The following is an 18539-nucleotide window of genomic DNA, read 5'->3' as shown; positions in this document are numbered from 1 at the left end:
CTACATGGGGAAAAAAACAGAGGCAGCTGTAAAGACTGGTGCTTTCTCACCTAACTTGAGCTTAAAAGTTGAGCACCAAATCAACTTAGGTATATTTTATTTAATTATTGGTGTAATTCTAACTTTAAGTCAATAGTGAATGCATCAGAAACTTTAAGTGGAAAAATGAAATTTGACCTCAAGGCAAGTATTTTTAACTATTTTTTGCACAGCTGTTTGGAAAATCTTTTAGAAAATAACCTCCTTGTTCCATGATATATTCTGAGTGCAGATATCTCTCTTGCTCTTCACTCTGGTTTTAACAGTAAAGTTGGTATTTTGGCCTTATGTGTGCAATCAGTCCCCAACCTCTCTGATGATAGAATAAATTAGGTTGGAAAGGACATCTGGTTCACAACCAATCCAACCCCTGCTTGAAGCAGTCCAGTTAAACCAGGTTGTTCAGAGACCTGCTGAGTTTTGAATATTCCCATAGATAGGGATTCTCTGGGTTGCTTCTTCAAATATATTACTATGCTCACAGTGAAAAAGTTTTTCCTTGTATGGAATTCATGGTCAAGCAGGTGAAGTTCTGTTTTCAAGCCTGATTTTCACTTATATTTTAGTTTTTCCCTTTGTTGCACAAAAAGTTTGGCTGGCAAAACTGATAAAGGAAAAGATCTTACAGCTCACTAGCATCTACTCCATTGAAGCAGCCATTTCAATACTTGTGTGTGCTTTTCCCAATCCAATATAATGCGATTCTGCAACAGGCTTCAGCAGTATTTCTGTCCTGTGAAATCAAACCAGCTACTACTTGTTATTACGGAAAGAAATGACTCTTAATATTTAAGCATCCACACATTCACACAGATATTAGCAACATGATCTAGTCTATTGGAATTAGTCCAGGATAGCCTATTCAAAACGTACATCTGTGACAGCAACAGAGTAAGCTGAGTACATTTTTTTCTTTTGCAAAGCAAAATGAATGAGTGAGTTTTCATTTCTTATTTCCATGGGTTATGCTAAAGAACAGTATCATGCAATCAGTCTGCACAGAGCTGAGGTATTTAGGTTTCTTGCTCTCTAGCCATCTTAGTACCTCAAACCTCAAGCTCTGTTCCAATCTCCTCAGTCTTTTTCTTTCATTAGATGTGGAACATAACCACAGAGCACCATGGTAAACCATCCTTCAAATGAGCAGTGAGGTGTCATCCATTTCCTCCTGATATCAGGAGATCCTTGTTACATTCAAGGCATAATCTCATCATGCAGGAAAACTATCACTTTCCAGAGGTTCAGGAGAGGAAGTTTTGCTTTGCTTCAGTTTGTGCCATGTCCATCAAGTCATGGCACAGCTGAGTCATATTGGGCCTCGCCTTGGGTCCACTTTTCCCTTTTCCCCTTCCCCCAAAGCAGTCTATGATCAATCTTAACCCTTCCTTAAACCTCTCACAAAACCTTTATCAGATAAAATAGACCTATCTGGAACATGGAGCCAAAACTGTTTCCATGCCTTTTTTCTATCCTGTACGTACATGCAGAGTACTTTCTACCATACATCCACACATACATTCGACTTCTATTGCTTTGATAAAAGGAAACATAAGTCTCGCTTTTGAAAAGACTGTCTGGTATTTCATTTTATGACTTAACAAACTACTGTACTAGAGAAAAAGGAACTTGTAAAATGGGTAGATCTGTAAAACCTCCCAGTAAAACACTTTGTATGTTGTGCCGCGTTTGTTTTTCAGACAGAATTCTTTTTCTGAATCAACCTCAGCAGCTAAAGAAGGCCAGCATTTAAAACAAACTTGAATGCATTCCTGTACTTGTACAGATAAATTAGTATTTGTATTTAAAATTGAAGAAATTGTAAGAGTTAGTTCATTATTAACTTTATTTGTAGACTCTTCTATGGATTGCATCACTGTGTGGAATATGACCGCCTCTCAGGAGGCATGAATACACTTGAGGTGACAAAATGATTACAGAGTTTATTAACTATTGAAACAGTTTTGTGGCTCAGTTCAGATCTGAAGATGTATTTTCATCATTACCTTCCTTAACATGTTTCTGGTAAGAGATGAGAGTGCTTTTCAAACCATGGCAATAGAAGAGCAACTACAAATTACGTGCATCACAAATGGACTCTGGTTTTCAGCAGTGCTGAATGTCTGCAACTTCCATTAGCTTCAGCTGATGGTGAGGATGATTTGCATGTGAACATTGGGGTTTAAAACTAGAATTCCTCCAATCTCATGAAGATACCTGTAAGTTGAATAATCAGTGAATTCTCATCTCATACAAAGTATGTGAGTCTCACCCTATGGTAACTCTATGTCTATGAGACTGTAAAGAGTTACTGGCATCTCCACTGGAGTGGTCTAAAGTTAGGTGAGATTAATTTCATTCTCTGTCCAAATTTAGGACTGAAAAATGAAAATCTGCAGCCCATTTCCAGAGCCACATGTTGCAGGAAGCTGGTGGAAGAGTTAGAATATGAATATCCTGATTTTTTGTCCAATCACAGGAAACATGCTGTCCACTTTTCCACCTCATTTATAATAGGAAGACTTCAATTGAAATTCATGACCTGTCCATGACTGGTGCCTTCTGTTACACTTTCATAAGCCTATCATGCCTACCATCATTGATGTCTTAGATCTGTATTATCCTATGTGACAAATAGAAGGTCTTTTCAAGGTCAAACTGACAAGACCCACAGGCATTAGTTATAGGAGACCAAAAATAAAGATGAGCTGTATATAGCAAATAAGATTATTTGGATATCAATTATCACCTCAAAATAGCAGAAGGCATGGTTGCTGAGAGGAAGAGATACAAATATAGTTTAGAAACCTTATATAGTTTTATAAATAACCAAGTAAGTTTACTTACATACAGCTATTAAACAGGTTTGCCACAATAAGCAGGTCTCTCTGTTTCTCTCCATATAGACAGGAATGTTTGTGAGATGGCATACTAGTACGGGATACTCATGAAGTTTTAATGGCCTATATCTGAAGCACATTTATTGCTCATTAGAGTCCTGGACGTTAGTAGTTTAAGTGGCCTTCCCAAATGGGGCACATTAGCTCTCCGAGTTTTCACTGTCACACTGTGGTTAAGGAGCAATTCCTAGATAGTATTTGTAGTCTGTGGTGACAGTGTGCATTACCTATTTAGCAGGGCTGCAGAGACTGATGGGTATCCCCATTTTGTAAACACATACGGAATTTTGTGATTTCTAAAAATAAAATTAATTTTGTCTTTCTAGGCGAATGTTTTTAAAGGTAGACTACAGCTACAGAAGCTAGACCAGGGACAAGTAGTTGGATATACTGACAATCTTGAAATCGTACTGTTGGCATCAATGGCTGTACTTACATAAGTGAGTAGTGTAGACCAAAAGGAACAAATTATTGACAAAAATTAAAAGATTAGCAAAATGTTTAAGCAAAATATCTTCATGTGTATAATGTGACATCCTACTTTTTTTGAATTTTAATAAAGCTTACATAATTTTATACAATGTAATAATATGCAATAATCTTCAAGGTTTGGACACAAAGAGTTTGCTTTAAAAATAAATTTTAAAATTCCCAATACATAAAGCATATTTTGTTTTGCTAAAAATGTATTTAAACTGCCTAATGACATTGCCAGTGCTTTTGTTTTTTTGCTATGGAGTTCCCTTATGGTAACCATAACTACTGTAGTTGTATGTTTCAGACTATATTTACAAACATAGAAACCAATCTTTCACTTTCATTCTTTCCACATTTTGTTTATTATTGGAAAAAGTTTTTGCTTTGTGATTTTTGTTTGCTCATTATATTTGAGTAAAGGTTGCTAGTTACACTGAAATAAGTATACACACATACCACAGTATTTTTCAATGAATAAAAATATTTTGGTCATCTAAGCTAAATTTGTAAAAGTGTGTAAACCCACTAAAGTGAATCAAGAATTACACCTCCTACAAGTACCATATTTGGGACCCATTAGAAAGCAACAGAAACAATAGACTATTAGATGGAAGATAAATGAACAATGTAAATATGGACTATGCAATGTGACCAATTTATATTTTGAGGGAAGGAAAAAAAAACCAATCCAACAAAACAAACCAAAAAATCCCCTGCAAAACAAAAGCAACCAGGAGGGAGAATAAAAGATTCACTGAATAGCAAAGAATGAAGAAAATCAGAAAAGCATCTCAGAAACAAAAGAGTGCTAAACCATCAGACAACCAAATGTGAACATTAACACTCTGCTTTTTATTGAATGTTCACAATGTACTTTCTATTGGGAAGAATATCACCAGACACTCTTTAAAAAATTTGTAATTTGGCTGAAGACTGAGACCAAGAAGGGATGTACTTCTCATAGAAATTTTTAGAAACTGTTTCAAGCAAACAAAATGTGGAAAGAATGAAGGTGAGTGATTGGTTTCCATGTTTGTAATTACATCTGATTACAAGCTAAATAACAAAAACTGTAGCTAACTGGACCTGGTGACAACTGAAGGTCCATTTTGAGGAATTAATCTCTGGCCAGTATTGATGCTTCTGACAAAGGATGTCTTCTTTTCTCAAAGTGACTCAGAGCATACCGCACCACCTTTTGAACACACTAGTACAGCTAGTATCACACATGCGCTAATGTTCTTAATATTGCCAAAACTGGTGAAAATAAATAGTAGGAAATTTCCCAGGAGCTGCTTTAAAAAAATTGGACTGTTCTGACAAGTGACTGTTATTCCCCACAGAAAGAAGTTATATTATGTATTTTTTCCTTGTCTGGAGATGGGAAACTATGAGCAGCCAAATGTTAGGAGATCTGAGCTGAACTTTATACTATATTACTGTTCATTTGCATGTTACAGAAACACAAAAATCAGTAGTAGGAAGTGTATATGATAGCTTGTGCCAGGACCTCTGTATGTATTATAGAGCAAGAAAAGAAGGAGAGATGAAAGCAGTCTTAAACTGTTAATGTCACAGTAGAAACAAGCAGCAACAGAATAGGATTTAAAAAAACCCTCACTATTGCACATCACCAAAGCTAAGAAAAGACATGGGCAGAAAATGTTCTTTTTTTGTTTGTTTGTTTGTTTTCCCTTTTTTAATCAAAATCTAGTAAACCAGTTTCAAATACAATAATTGCTTTAGATAATCTAGTCCAGATTTTCCTAGAGGAAAAACAGATGCATAGACAGGAGGAGACATCATAGAAGTTCACCAGCCTGGAGGCACTCTTTAGGCTGACCCTTGAGCGCTACCCTTTCTCTTTTCTAGAACAAGGTCAAATAATAGCTCTAAAGTTTTTGCATGGGGTAACACTGCTACTTCATGAGAGTAATCTTGAGCTGTCTTCTTACCACTTACTAATTTGAAAAACTCTAATTTGTTTTTTGTGCAAGCTTGGTGAAGATGCTGTCATTGATTGCAATGAAACCAAAGTTGCCATCTGGGACTGACTGAGTGGGATCTTGCAGAAAAAGTGACTTTTACTGCCTCTGGTGAAGAACAAAGAGGAAAAAAGACAAACTGAATTTTAATAATGTTAATCTGGGTTGCTTTGGGTTTTTTCACTTTATAAACTGACATGTACTGGTTATGCAATTCATATCTGTAGCTTGTTCATTTTCTTGCTCCAGGAAATGTTTAGAAATTAGCATACAATTTCTTCACTGCTGCTATAGAAATCACAGTTGAATGTGGCCTACAGGGCAAGTGGAAAGAAGGGGACAGGGAAGTTTGGCTTCTTAATGTTACTTTTTCCCATTGCCTGTGTTTGTACCACCCTGTCTTTCTGAATCAAGAGTATACAAAAACATTAAGACTATATGGGAACACCAAGACTGTCAGACCTGGCTGCCCATAATTGCTGGCAGCTGCAGCATAAGATACCAGATCCAAGGAGCTGCTGCCCACCCTCCCTGCCAAAGTTAAAGCCTGTAGCAGAAGACCAAATGCCCAAGTTACCCTGCCCTCTAACGGAGTTCAAGAAAGCGAGACCACCACCAGTCACCTAAGGCCCTGAAAATAACCCAGATTTTGTTAAACAGGGCTCCAGATGATCCTAGAAAGCAGATCTCAGATGAAAGCAAAATAAATAAATGCCTGCCTTGTTCCTGTGGTCTGGCTGTAGGGCTGAGGGCAGAAGGAGTATTTTGTAACTTAATATTAGTGGGGTTATCTTTGTGTTTTTGAGCAAAAGATACTAACCAGACATGAGAGAATGTAGCACCACTTGGAACAAGTGAATTACACTTTTTCTTCAGACTAAGTTTCCCAGCCATATGTGGAGTAAAGTGGGAGTGGAGTGTAAGCATTGTCCTGAAACCCACAGGCATCACCAGAAGTCCTGGAGTCCTGGGTAATGCATTCCTTGTAAACGCAGTACTGGTAAACTGTGATTTAAGTTGTTTTCTAGTGTCCTTAGAGAAATTGCCCAGTATCTGAGGGTTGATATTACATATTTATTATCCTATTGCCAGGCATTATTTATACAATGCTTTCCATTAAACTTAGCAAAAGGAAGAAAGGGGGGAAAAGGGAAAAAACCCACACACTCTCAGTCACTGTCCTGGCACTATGACAGTTGCAGCTGTGAATCTTTCCCTTCTCATTAATTTAGGAAATAGAAAAATCAGGAAAGAATATCCTGACATTTTTAAATCTTAAAATATACTTTCATTTCACTTTCAAAGAGCTATGAAGTACTTCCATGTGCAGCATATGCTTTTTAAAAGTGAGGCCAAAGTCTGAAAGTCAAAGGAATATTATTATGTGGGAAGCTTTACAGCTAATTTGTTTACCAAATCTCCACATCCAAAATGCTACTCAAGTCTCATTTTTGCTTCTAGAAAAAGAACAGATTATAAATATAACACATTAGGGCTCAGTATATGTTAAAAGGAAGTTAAGTTAAGTGGATGGTGTTCCCTCCTAGTAGTTAATATATTATTCTTTCTACAGTTTACTTGTACATGTTTACTTATACATGTTAAATATTTTATAAAACAGAGTACATTTTTAGAGAAGGACATAACTCCTTTCATTGCACATCATTGAAAAAATATTCAAAGTTCTGTTGTGAATAGCCACTGGAAAAGCTCAGGCTCATGGCTGATTTAAGAGCTTTGCTTTTATTATGATGGCTTAGTTATTTTTGGGTCATCTGTTTTCCAAAAGGTTTGGAGAAAAATTCTGTGCCTGATGTCTTTCTGGGTAAATTGCCTCAAAAAACCCAAGGTCTCTAATACAGTCCAATGTTTCTTTTTCTGTGCAATGTTTATTCTTTTCCTCTTTCCCCCATGAAGAGAAAGAAAGCTTTTTAATGAAGCTTCTGAAAACTGAAGTGATTCTTCTAGGTCACTCTATGGAGGGTATGATCTCATTTATGTAACATGGTTGGGGGTTTTTTGTCTTGTAGGACACGGATCTCATATTTGGAAGCATGGATGGCATGTGTGAAGGGAATCTGCCACTTCTATCACACAGTAGTAAGACAACAGGAATAAAAGGGAAATCCTTTTGTTAACTGGTGTGATTTGTGAAGATATTATTCTCCATACGTAACTGTTCTCCAGCAGGATAAGGCACAAAATTTTGGGCCCTTTCACTCCTTTATTTTACTGATTACAGTGCTGTTGCACTGCGTGGAACAGGAACTATCCTGAGCTAGCATTATACTGGCTGATTCAGGTACAGGAGACAGAGGAAGTGTTAGGTTCAATGAGAGATGAAAAGCCAAAAAAGCAAAGCAAATAATTGTAAGGTTAGTTTGCGCTGAGCCCCATACTGCTGCCATCCCAATGACTGTAGGCTGTATAGATTAAAATTAACTTTGCTATACCTGTAGTATATACACATTACAGCATAAGACAGTATAGGTAACTGCTGTTTAGAATTACGTTCTAGATCAAAGAAAAGTAAATGCATTCTTTTAACAGGGAATACAATGTCACCATATGTTCGGAGCTAAGATAATGCAGGCCACTACAAAGTTTTAATCCCTAGTCAAGGCAAGCATGGGAAATCGTAATGGATTTTTTGTTCAGAGCTGTCTTTATAACCTATCCCATTAAATGGCATTACATTCACATGACCTGACTTTACGTAACGGAGTTATCATAGCACAACTGACTGAACACAGAACCTGCATTTTGCAGTAGCAGACAATATTTAGACTAACTCATTAACTACTCTGTGCAAATTTTAAGTTTTCCTGTTTCAGTGTAAATAAATGTATTCTTCTTTCCTGTCAAATGTCATTAAAAGGACCTGATTGCTTAGTTTGTATATGCTATGCACCAATGTGACCCGCTAATTAAGATCATACTGAAACTGCCACCTAGAACATTGCTATAATCCTTCTATTTTCAGCTGGGTTTTTTAGTGATCAAGGTCTTTGAATTCACCTGTCAGTACCAACTAATAAATGTCTAATCAGTTAGCCAGTTACAACGAGATATGACAAAAAAGTAGACGTCTCAACAATATCATCTTCCTGTATATTTTGTAAAGACTGTTGGCTAGGAAGGAGAGAGGCACCTGGATTGTTACCAGTGAGGCTTAGGGGTGGACTTGCCCTGCTGAAGCACCCATCAGTTTCCATCAAGAGATGAGTCAGCCAGTTCATAGGTAGGTCTAAACCTGCCACAGCAAGTGATGCTCTGGCCTAACATGACAGGTAAAGGACATGGCAAGAAATACATATGGTTAAGATATTATTTCTTAGATAGTTTTATTTCTAGGATTGCTTACCCATTTCAAAAAATATCTTCCTCTTCTGCAGGACAGCCAAAGAACATCTTTTTACTTCTTTTCATTTATCAATAAACTAAAACTAATATCAGCTCTGAATTTTAATTAACTGCTTCTGTTTCCCCAATTTTCTGTGATCATTTGCTTGCACATGTAAAAGTCTTTGGGTATTTTTTCAGTTTTCTTATTGGCAGCCACCTGGAGTTCTGTGGACTACTAGTGGCCCAAGCATCACCAGTTGCAAAACACTGGTTCAGGAGCCTTGGGACATTGAAGAGGCAGAGGTATCAGAAAAGAGGCTTGTCTGTGGGAGAAAGACCTAAGGAAAATGTGGTACACAGAATATAGAGGATAGGAATACAAAAGTGGGTGAGTAAGAGATGAAAATCAGAGAACACAGATCCATGGAAAGCCAGACTTCTTCCACCCTGCCAGACTAACTGAAACTTCTAGCATCATTTTTCATATTAAAGTCTGGTTTAGGGAAAAGCAGATTTTACTGCTTCTGTCAAACAAACCTCTTTTTTTTTATTATTATTATTTTTTTTTCCCCTGCAGAAATTTCTTGTTAAATTCTGCAGCGGCCAGAGCTCCACAGAGTTTGCTCCAACTGATACCAGTCACAGAATGTCTTGATGCCCATGGGAGCCGCATTAGACTAACCTTGTATCCTTCCCACATGGTTACTCTTTTTCAGATTTCCCTGGCCAAAAATATTGCATCACTCTGCACATCTGTATTCCATTAGTATAGTAAGTAAATACATGTGACTATTTAAAATTAAGGTATGTATCAAAGAGATTTTTCCTACTTTACTTTTTCTAGGCAATGCCAAGGCTAAGATTTCATTCTCAATGTCTACACAGTTATGTGCATGATCCATACAGTAGGTTGGACAGTACATGACATTAAGTCCTTATCACTGAAGCATAACATTATTAATATGTGCTGAACATGGTGTCTGACAGAGAACACTGGCCACAGCCAGAGGCCGTGAGAATCCTTTCAGAGAGAAAACGTTTTAACAAATGCCACTACTGAGCATGAAAGAATACTGAAGTGAAATAGAGTCTGTGTGTCAGCGGGTAAGGGACATTTTGGTGCAAAAAAAGACTAGCTCTACTTTTTCCCTCACATTATATGCAAAATGAGACTAGATATCCTTTTTCCCTTACATTATATGCCTAAACATATGTCAGTTGGAAGTTTTGCTTATTCTGAATGTTACTATCAGTTACCAGTAGCCATTTGGATCAAGTAAAATGCTTTTGCTTCTTATAGCTGGTCTTGGATTAATGTCCACTGCCAATAATAACCTCACCTAAAACCTTGGAAAAAGCAGGTCAAAGGATTGCATTTGTGTGCATCACAAGTACTTCTCCCCATTGCTTAAAAAGCCCTACTAGACAAAGAAATTTAAAAAAGAGTGAAGGACAATGTAAGAGCTGGCCAGGTCATTTAATACTGCATGCTACAGTTTCTTTCTTTTCTGGCCATGCATGAATAATCTTGTGAATTTGGAATTTAGCTAGCACAACTTGTCTAACAAAAGTATAGTTACTCATGAATAATTTGAATTTCAATGTGTATGTGAAGAAAATTGCTCAACACAAGGCTTTTTGTGTTAAAGCCCTCTGTGACTCACAGTATCTTCATGCATGATATGGGGTCATTGTGTGAAAGCAGTAGTGCGTGAAGGTCTGTGGAAACGGTATATGAAAACCCACTTCAAGATGCCATGCACAGTTCCTGGAAATGGTAATGGTATGGGGTTTAGGAGCAGTGCTGTGCTTACAAATCCTGCTGGTGCTGAAATCAGCTGTCTTTTCCATACTTAATATAGTTATACATGAGGTTTTGGTGGATTGTAATGACGTTATTAGCACAAGTTTTGTACTTGGGTATGAGAAAAATGTGAGTCATGCAGCTCCTCCAAAAAAGAGCAGATGAAATGTTGATAGCACACTAATGTGTATTCTGTGTGTGTGATAAGTATTCTGGAAAAAATGTTGCTTTGAGGTATGGTTGAGTGCCCTTGAGAAATATGTTGTACAGGTTTTTTTCATCTGTGCCTGACCATCAGTTTTTTGTAGATGAATTCTGGAGTTCACCAAAATCATGTATAAAACTCAGTGATTTCAGCAGCTCAGAATTTCATCCTGTAAGTTCCCCAGCATTGCAAAGAGGAGATATAAACACATTTGAAACCTGAAATATATTTTCTGCGCAAAACAAATAATTTACATATAAATAAACATTGTCTTCTTCTCCCATAGCTTTTTACACATGAATTTGAAGAAATGTGCAACTCTGCATAAATATATTCAGGAAAGTTTGACTGCAGATTATATAAAGATTCCTCCATTTTGACATAAATCAAATTAATCCTCTTTGAGTCTTCACTGAAATGATGATGCCAGACAAATAAATCTCTTTGAATTCTCATTAACTGTTAGTACAGCTGATTCTTTGACTGGTTCATTAGCATGCTTGGTGGCATATGCTCAAAAAGAGGGAAAAAAAAGAACCCTACAATTTAATGCAAAACAGAACAAAGCTGTAGATTTCAGCCTTTGTCTTGTACACACTGTAAGGTACATGGAGCAATGATCTAACTTAAGCATTACATGATGTTCTTCTGAATTGCCATTCAAATTGTTTCCTAACTTTGACAAAGTATAAATTAATTATTCAGCTGTATTCACCTGTCAAACTGAGTTAAAAATATGGAGAAAAAAAGTTAAAATATCCACAGTATAATATTAACAAATAGATATCAGCATCTACATTTGCTACTTTGCAATAGCAAAACATGTTAATTCAGCCTTAATGACTCTTAGAAAGAAAAGTCATGTCTTTATCCCATGAACACGTCTGAGGTAATTTTACATTACAACTTTCAAGAATGTGAAAATCTCATCCAATTCCCTGTCAGTCATACAGATATGCTAAAGTTATTATCTACTAAAGAAAATACATCATCTGGATAAAACACTACTATATTTAATAATCAGTTATCCACTGAGAAGCTATATAACTTGGATGAAATGCCACTATATTTAGCAGAACTCAGAAGAAAGAAATGCACAGGATTTCAAAGGAAATGGGGCAATCAGCAACCATTTTCCATGCTATGTGTCAGCAACAGCAGAGCTGCACAAAGACTTTTGCATTCCGTTTCCATGATTTAACATTGCTTCACAGAACAAGTTTAGTTCCTTGACTCGTGGCAAAGGTGGGTGGGATTTCCAAGAGGTCTGCATCTACATAAAGGCCCTGCACAGCCGAACTTAGTATCCGTGATTGAATGTGATGGGTTGCACCACATCAGGCATAGCCACAGGCATCAAACTATCTGACTAGTCTTTTAGAACAGGATACTGTATTATTTAATCTATCATTAATATGTTCCCTGTTAAGCATAATGCTTGCTGTCATGTTTCTTGACTTCCACAAGCTAATCCAAGTTGCTGCTTCTTATTACATAACTGTACTGCAATGCAATCCTAAAGGCTGCTTCAGGATGTCTCTTACAGCTTCCCATTATTTATGTAACATACCAAAAAACCACTCCAAAGACATGTCTACAGGTAAGGAAGATCAGAGATTCACCAGCTTCTCCCAGCCCAAATAGCAGAAAACTGCTTATAGTAGGTGTATCTTCACTGTAAAGGTGAACCCCTAAAATCCACATGGCAAATAAACATGTGTTATACCTATTAATAGCATCTTGCAAAACAGCTACTGCTTTGTGACACTTCCCTTTTGTGATAACCAGAAGACTCTTTGTCCTCCCAGTTCACAGAGCAATGCCCAGAGTGATCTGGGACAGGCAGAGTCCAGCTCCTTTTTCTCCAAGTGCACACCTTCTCGCCCAGCTCCCTCTGTCCACCCAGATCAGTGCTCATTCTTCAAATACTTTTCATGCTAGCTACATTGCTAGCTGCAATTAAAAGCCTGGAATAATGAGATAAAAGCTTTATTTCATGGACTTTTCCAATCCCAACACATTCTGAAAGTTATCTGTAGAGGAGCTGACCTTCTTTTTCTCTTTCCTTTTTATCCTTACCTCTGGGAGAAGTGAGGAACAGCAGCCACACCGAAGGGAAGTGAGAGCAGCGTACCAAGCCCTGTGGAAACAGAAAGGAAGCAGTAGATCATTTCAGCGAGAGCAGCATGTCTTGGCATCGTTCCTTGACACCACCCCCGCTATCCCAGCCTCCTCTGCCCCTCCCACACTCACACATCTAAAAAGCAGATGGAAAATATTCAGCCAGAAGACATTGAAATACAGTGTTAGAAAGTTACTCTCTTAAGGCTGGAGAAAGTGATGGAGAACTCTGGCAGGCAAATTAAATTATTCATAGTCAGTGGCATTTTGGAAGGAAAAGCGGGAAGGGAATAGGAGACTGAAAGAAGTTACGGGGATTGTACAAGAACCATCTGGGACATTGGAAGCAGATTCACTTCAGCTTGCCACAACTCAGAGAGAGACCTGTGTGGCTAATACTGGCTGAAGGACAATTACTGGTCTTCCCAGTTTGTTTTCAGAACTGAGCATACTGTAACGCTGCCATGACATTATGGTTATAAGAGAGCCAACACTGCCAAATCTGGTTCCCCTCTGGGATTTAGCTCTTCTAATGGCACTGAGCAATGATGCTCATATCCTGAAGACACTGTAATATACTTGTCTGCCGTGTCACTTTGTGCACATACTAGTCTCATTTGGATTTAAAAGATGTGACACAAAGAAGAGACACTGGACAGTGTCATTCTTAGTGGTTCAGTGATTAAACTTTTCTTAAAATTTATTTTTTCCCAATTTCATGTTTCCTTATATGTCTCTGAAAGACTACGGGGCCTGTTCTCACAAGAACTAAGCTGCTCTACATTCAAAATAAAAAGTTGTCTTTTCTGATATGGCTCACTAAGAAAACTGCATTCCATATTATAGAGTAATAACATTTAGAAATTAATCCAGTTCTACCCCCTAATTCTTGCATGGGGAGAGAAGGGATAAGAGGAAAAAGGAACCATGTGTGAGAGAGAACAGACACTGTAATCAGTGTTTTTATGAACATATTGAGATACCATGGTGATGAGCACAGGAGGTCAACCAGGGAAGGATATTTTCCTTTCTGTTATTTCTTCTGAGTTTCAGGCATATGATGTTGGCAAATATCTAATGCATTTTCCATTAATATAGCTATCCCATCACATATGTCTTCGTACCAAAGATAATAGAAACCAGATGGAATTTGCCCACTTGAATACATAGATGTGCATTGTACATACATGTATAAATACAGACAGATATCAAAAAAGAGAAATTTGGTGAAAGCATGTCTTCTTTCCCTCTCATCATCGGCATTCTGACTTTAACTCCAATAGCAATGACTTTATTAACTTCCAGAATTAAAACAAGAGAGCACTGTATTTAGGTTTGAGCAGATGTAAAATCAACTGTATACCAAACTCCTCAGAAGCATTTGCAAGCACTTTCTCCTGTCTGTTCCCTAAAATAGTACAGTACAGTCAGCTATGGGTTCTTCGCTTTCTTGCCCAGCCCGTGGAAATGAAGAAGCTGACATATGCTGCAGAAATATTCCAGACATTGTAACTTTCCCATCTTCACAATCTCATATTACAGGAAATCAGTTTTTTTGTTGGAATTTGCAAATAAAACAGCACCTGCTACAGCAATCTAATGACCTGAAGTAATTGTTACACAATTAATCCTTTTGAGTTTTATTGCAGAAATCAGTGAAGTGTTTCAGTATCCTGTGGCATATTAGTCTAACATAGTCTTCGGCATGCAGATGATTTAGGCCAGAGATCATGCTTTTGGTTGTAAATAATTTCATAAATTTGGGATAGAAATGGGAAAATTATAATGAAAACAGCAATAATCAACATGAAGCACTAAAATGGAATTAGTAGGGAAAAGATAAATGTTTGTCGGCAGGAATGTTAGGCCTGTGTGCCTGTGTGTAGATAAACACCAAGCAGATTGCTTGCTTAAACTTTTTTTTTTTTTTTTTTTTTTTAAATAATTTGCCTGAAGGGCACTGAATTTCTTTCAAAACTGATTGCAATAAATGTATTTGGTCTAACTGTATTTTCTAGTTGGGGTAGCTCTGCCACAGGAAAGCCATTCAAAATATCATTCCAAAATGGTGCTCTATTAAAACAAATATTGATTGATATTTTCTTTGTGAATTTGTACATGTATTTGCCAATAAAACTCTGAGCAGAATCACTAAAAATAAAACCTAATTATTGCACAAGAATATATATTTGTTTAAAATATAAAATTCCTTTTCTTAATCCTAAAAAATATATTTTTGAAGCGAAAAAAGAAAACCCCAAAATACTGAACATTCAGAAATAATGAAGGACTACAAGGGTTTCAAGTAGGAATAAATTTGTGATGTGAAGGCAGTTAGAAACTAATATGGACCTAAGCTTTCTAATAATGTGTTTGGATGAGTGCTTGGGAAATAGACTTTTCTTAATTTACTACCAAAATGTGGAAAACTTGCCTGTCCATTCTACTAAAGCAGTTTCAGCAGTCACAGATATAAACAGACATATGTGGCATGCAAACCTTGTTTACAGCTTGAATTAAAGTTAATATTGTTTGACTGGCAGAATATATTTATAAACCCTATTAATTCTTAATCTGTGTGCACATCTAGTGTCCTTACTGGCAGTCTATGCTCGGGACCTGCAAAGCCAGGGCACGGCTGCCATTCACTGGTGCAGAGAACATTGCAGAGTCAGTCTTTCAACATGCTAATTTTATTCTTTTGCCCTCAAAATGTAATTTTCAGCTAAATAACATAAATTGCTTACTAAGTTTGCAGTAACATTATCTTGCACAGGGGCAAACAGAAACTCTGGGGTAGATTGCCTAGCTGGATTTCTTCCATGGAAGTTAAAAATGTCATTAGAAAAGGCAAAGCCGAGCTTCTGCTTTCCACTTGCCAAATCTAACTCTTTGAGAAATCTTCTCCAGGTGGAACAAGAAGAGAAAATTCTGTCAGGGTGTCACAGAGGAAGGGACCTCCAAGGAAAGGATGCTGGGAGCTAGTGGTCAAGACAAACCAGAACCAAAAAAAAAGCTGGCAAGGGTTGAAGGAAAAAAGCCTGCTTGCGGAAAAAAAAACAGGATAAACAGATGGTCCACATGCTTAGGATGCCCACAGCAGGTGTTTGTAGTAGAGAGTGAGCAAGCATCTCTGTGTGAGCATCTCTTCTCATGTCACTCCAAGTGGTCTCATATCCACAAGGCATGGGAACAACCTCACAGGGCAGAGCAGGTTTGTGTCCTGCAGGTAGCGTAGCTCCATTGGAGCAGCACTATGGGCAAGCCCAGCATCTCTGCTGCATTATACCGCCAAGAGAACAATTCTGGAGCTGCCCTGGCAACCTGCCTTTTGATGCTAGTAGATGTACTAGAGTGGAGCACAAAGGAAGGGCATAAAGGTGAGCAGGTCAGGCTCGTCTGGATGCCACTGTGCCTTGTAGGAGTGGAGTGTGGGAGACATTTTCCAAGTTTTAATCAGGAGGATTGATTCCTCTCTAGTGCAAATGTGCCCTCTGCTGAAAGAGCTGGCAGGCAAGAAAGAGCTGAGACCACAGCAGGGTCTGATACTGGATGGGGAATAATGTTGCTACTGCTTCTTTTGGTAAAGGTTTTGTCTTGGCATTTGGATGATATTGCAGCTTAGTGCCTGCAGCAGGATTTGGGCTTTTCCAGATTGGGCACACAGGATGAAGCTGGTAGGGATTTTTGTCATTAAAGTGAGAGGGGTTCAGCAGCTTCCTGGTAAGCGACTGTAAATCTTCTGTTGCTAGGGTCAGAGGAAAGTAAGCATATGGAGAAAATGCTGAAGGAGAAGGCAAGGGCCCCCAGTCCCAGAGCACCATTGCAAGAATGTACCTCAAACAGCTACTGTCGTGTAGTTCTGAGATTCTTAGAGGCACAAAATGCAAAGTATGATCTCTCAGCTTTTCTAGGTTAATGTATATAAGTGTGTAAGTGTTTGAAGTAGTTTATTTGCTACAAAAAAAAAAATAGAAAAATCTTTAAAAATTTCTTCCTAAGTGTAATGAAAATAAATACAAATTCTCATCCTGGGTTTGGTCAGGCACTCCTGCCTAAGCCCAGCAGTGCTTAACGCCCTCTATGGAGACTACTCAGAATCACAAACCAATTCAGTCGAGGGGACCTCTGGAGATCCCTAGTCCCAACACCAAAGAGCAGGGTCAGTGCTGAGATCACACCAGGTTGCTCAGAGCTTCATTCAGCTTGAAACCTCCAGTGCAAGTGCAGAGGCTTTATGGGCCCCTGTCCCACTGCTTAACTGTCCTCCTGGGGAAACAGCTTCCTCTTACAGCCAGCCTGAAACTTTTCCATTTCAATTTATGCCTTTTCTCCTACTACATTGCAAAACTGCAAAGAACCTGGATACATCTTCTTGATGACCTCATCATAGGCACTGGGAGGATACTCTTCTCCAGGCTAATCAAGCCCCAATCCCTCTGCCTCCCCTCTGTTTTTTTTTTGCTGTGGGTTTTTGGGTTTGGGGTTTGGGTTTGGTTTTTTTTGGGGGGGTTGGTTTTTGGTGGGGTTTTTTTGAGTAAGCTAATATTTCTGAGACATCTGTGCCCTGGCAAATGAAGTTGGAATTGATCAGTGTGCTTAAAAGTCATTCACAGGAATTGATGAACAAACCATCAAATGAACAGAGTGGGACAGATCCTTTTTGAAACCTAGCTTGCAGGTTAAAAGAGGGAATAAAAAGGATCTTCTCTGGCTAACATAGCAAGACTATTCAAAACAGATGAATCAGATCAGATCTGAAGCTCCTAAAAATTCTGGGCAGTGCTTAAGCAGCACTGTGCAGAGAGAAATAAAGCAAAACAGCGCATCAAAATGCAGCTATGGGAATATAATCTGCTCGACCCTGAAGCAGTCATTTTGATAAAAGTACAACTAAAAAGAGTTTTCATGGAAGCTAACTTTAGCCTAGCGAGGCTAATCACCTCTGCAGTCACTGGAGAGAATCAGGATTCTGCAACAGTTCTGCATGTTCTCCTGCCTCTGCCCTGGCTATGAGAGGCAGTCTGGTGACATGAGCTTGAGTGGGCTAAGTCAGCCTTCATGAATGCCCTACAAAAGCATGTCCACACAGTTATGATGTTAGGTAAGCTGCAACCACTAACTGCAGATTTTCCTGGCAGCCCAGTGGGCTGAAAACCATTGGCAGCAGAAGATTTAGCTCTAGCAGAGCTGCTTCCTTTCACAAGTGTTGAGTTTGGATGCCTGCGACTGCTCCATTTCTTCTTCCCTTCTCAAACATATGTGAGGTGGAATGCGGGTAGGGGAAGCTGTATTGCAGGTATCTCCTCCCACACGCAGCTATTTGGAGGAGACCGCAGAAAGAGGACAGGCACCACTTTGAGATGGAGAAGAAAGAGAGCGAGAAGCAGATTGCCCAAGCTTGTTATATCACACGCCAGGCAAATGATGCAATGTCCAGGTATCTTTGGAGAAATCCCTGGCTTCTTGTCAGATATACTCTTTTTTCATGGTGCTACGACTTCATATGCGAGCTCTGACAGTGCAGGCAGAGCAACTTGATGTCAAATAAAAACTAACTAGAGTAGCAGCAGCTCCAGCAGCAGGTCTTTCATCAGTGTCAGCGTACAAACCCTACTTTAATGAGTTCAGACATGCTTTGGCTTTGCTACAGCAATATTGACTGA

General features: G+C 38.4%; 1 long non-coding RNA gene across 3 annotated transcripts in view; it reads right to left on the bottom strand.

The window, feature by feature from the left end:
* Window positions 1–18539, bottom strand: part of LOC308065429 — a 98105-nt gene that overhangs the window by 56794 nt on the left and 22772 nt on the right. For all 3 annotated transcript variants that reach the window (XR_013928765.1, XR_013928766.1, XR_013928767.1), the window contains exon 1: window positions 12832–18539. This exon is cut by the window's right edge and continues 22772 nt beyond it. This is a non-coding gene — a long non-coding RNA (uncharacterized lncRNA). The remainder of the gene's footprint in view (window positions 1–12831) is intronic.

Source organism: Falco punctatus, assembly GCF_963210335.1.
Source record: "Falco punctatus genome assembly, chromosome: 6".
In the NCBI taxonomy this organism is placed as follows: domain Eukaryota; kingdom Metazoa; phylum Chordata; class Aves; order Falconiformes; family Falconidae; genus Falco; species Falco punctatus.
The sequence above is the reverse complement of the archived record's forward strand: the minus strand, read 5'-3'. Positions and strand labels throughout refer to the sequence as shown.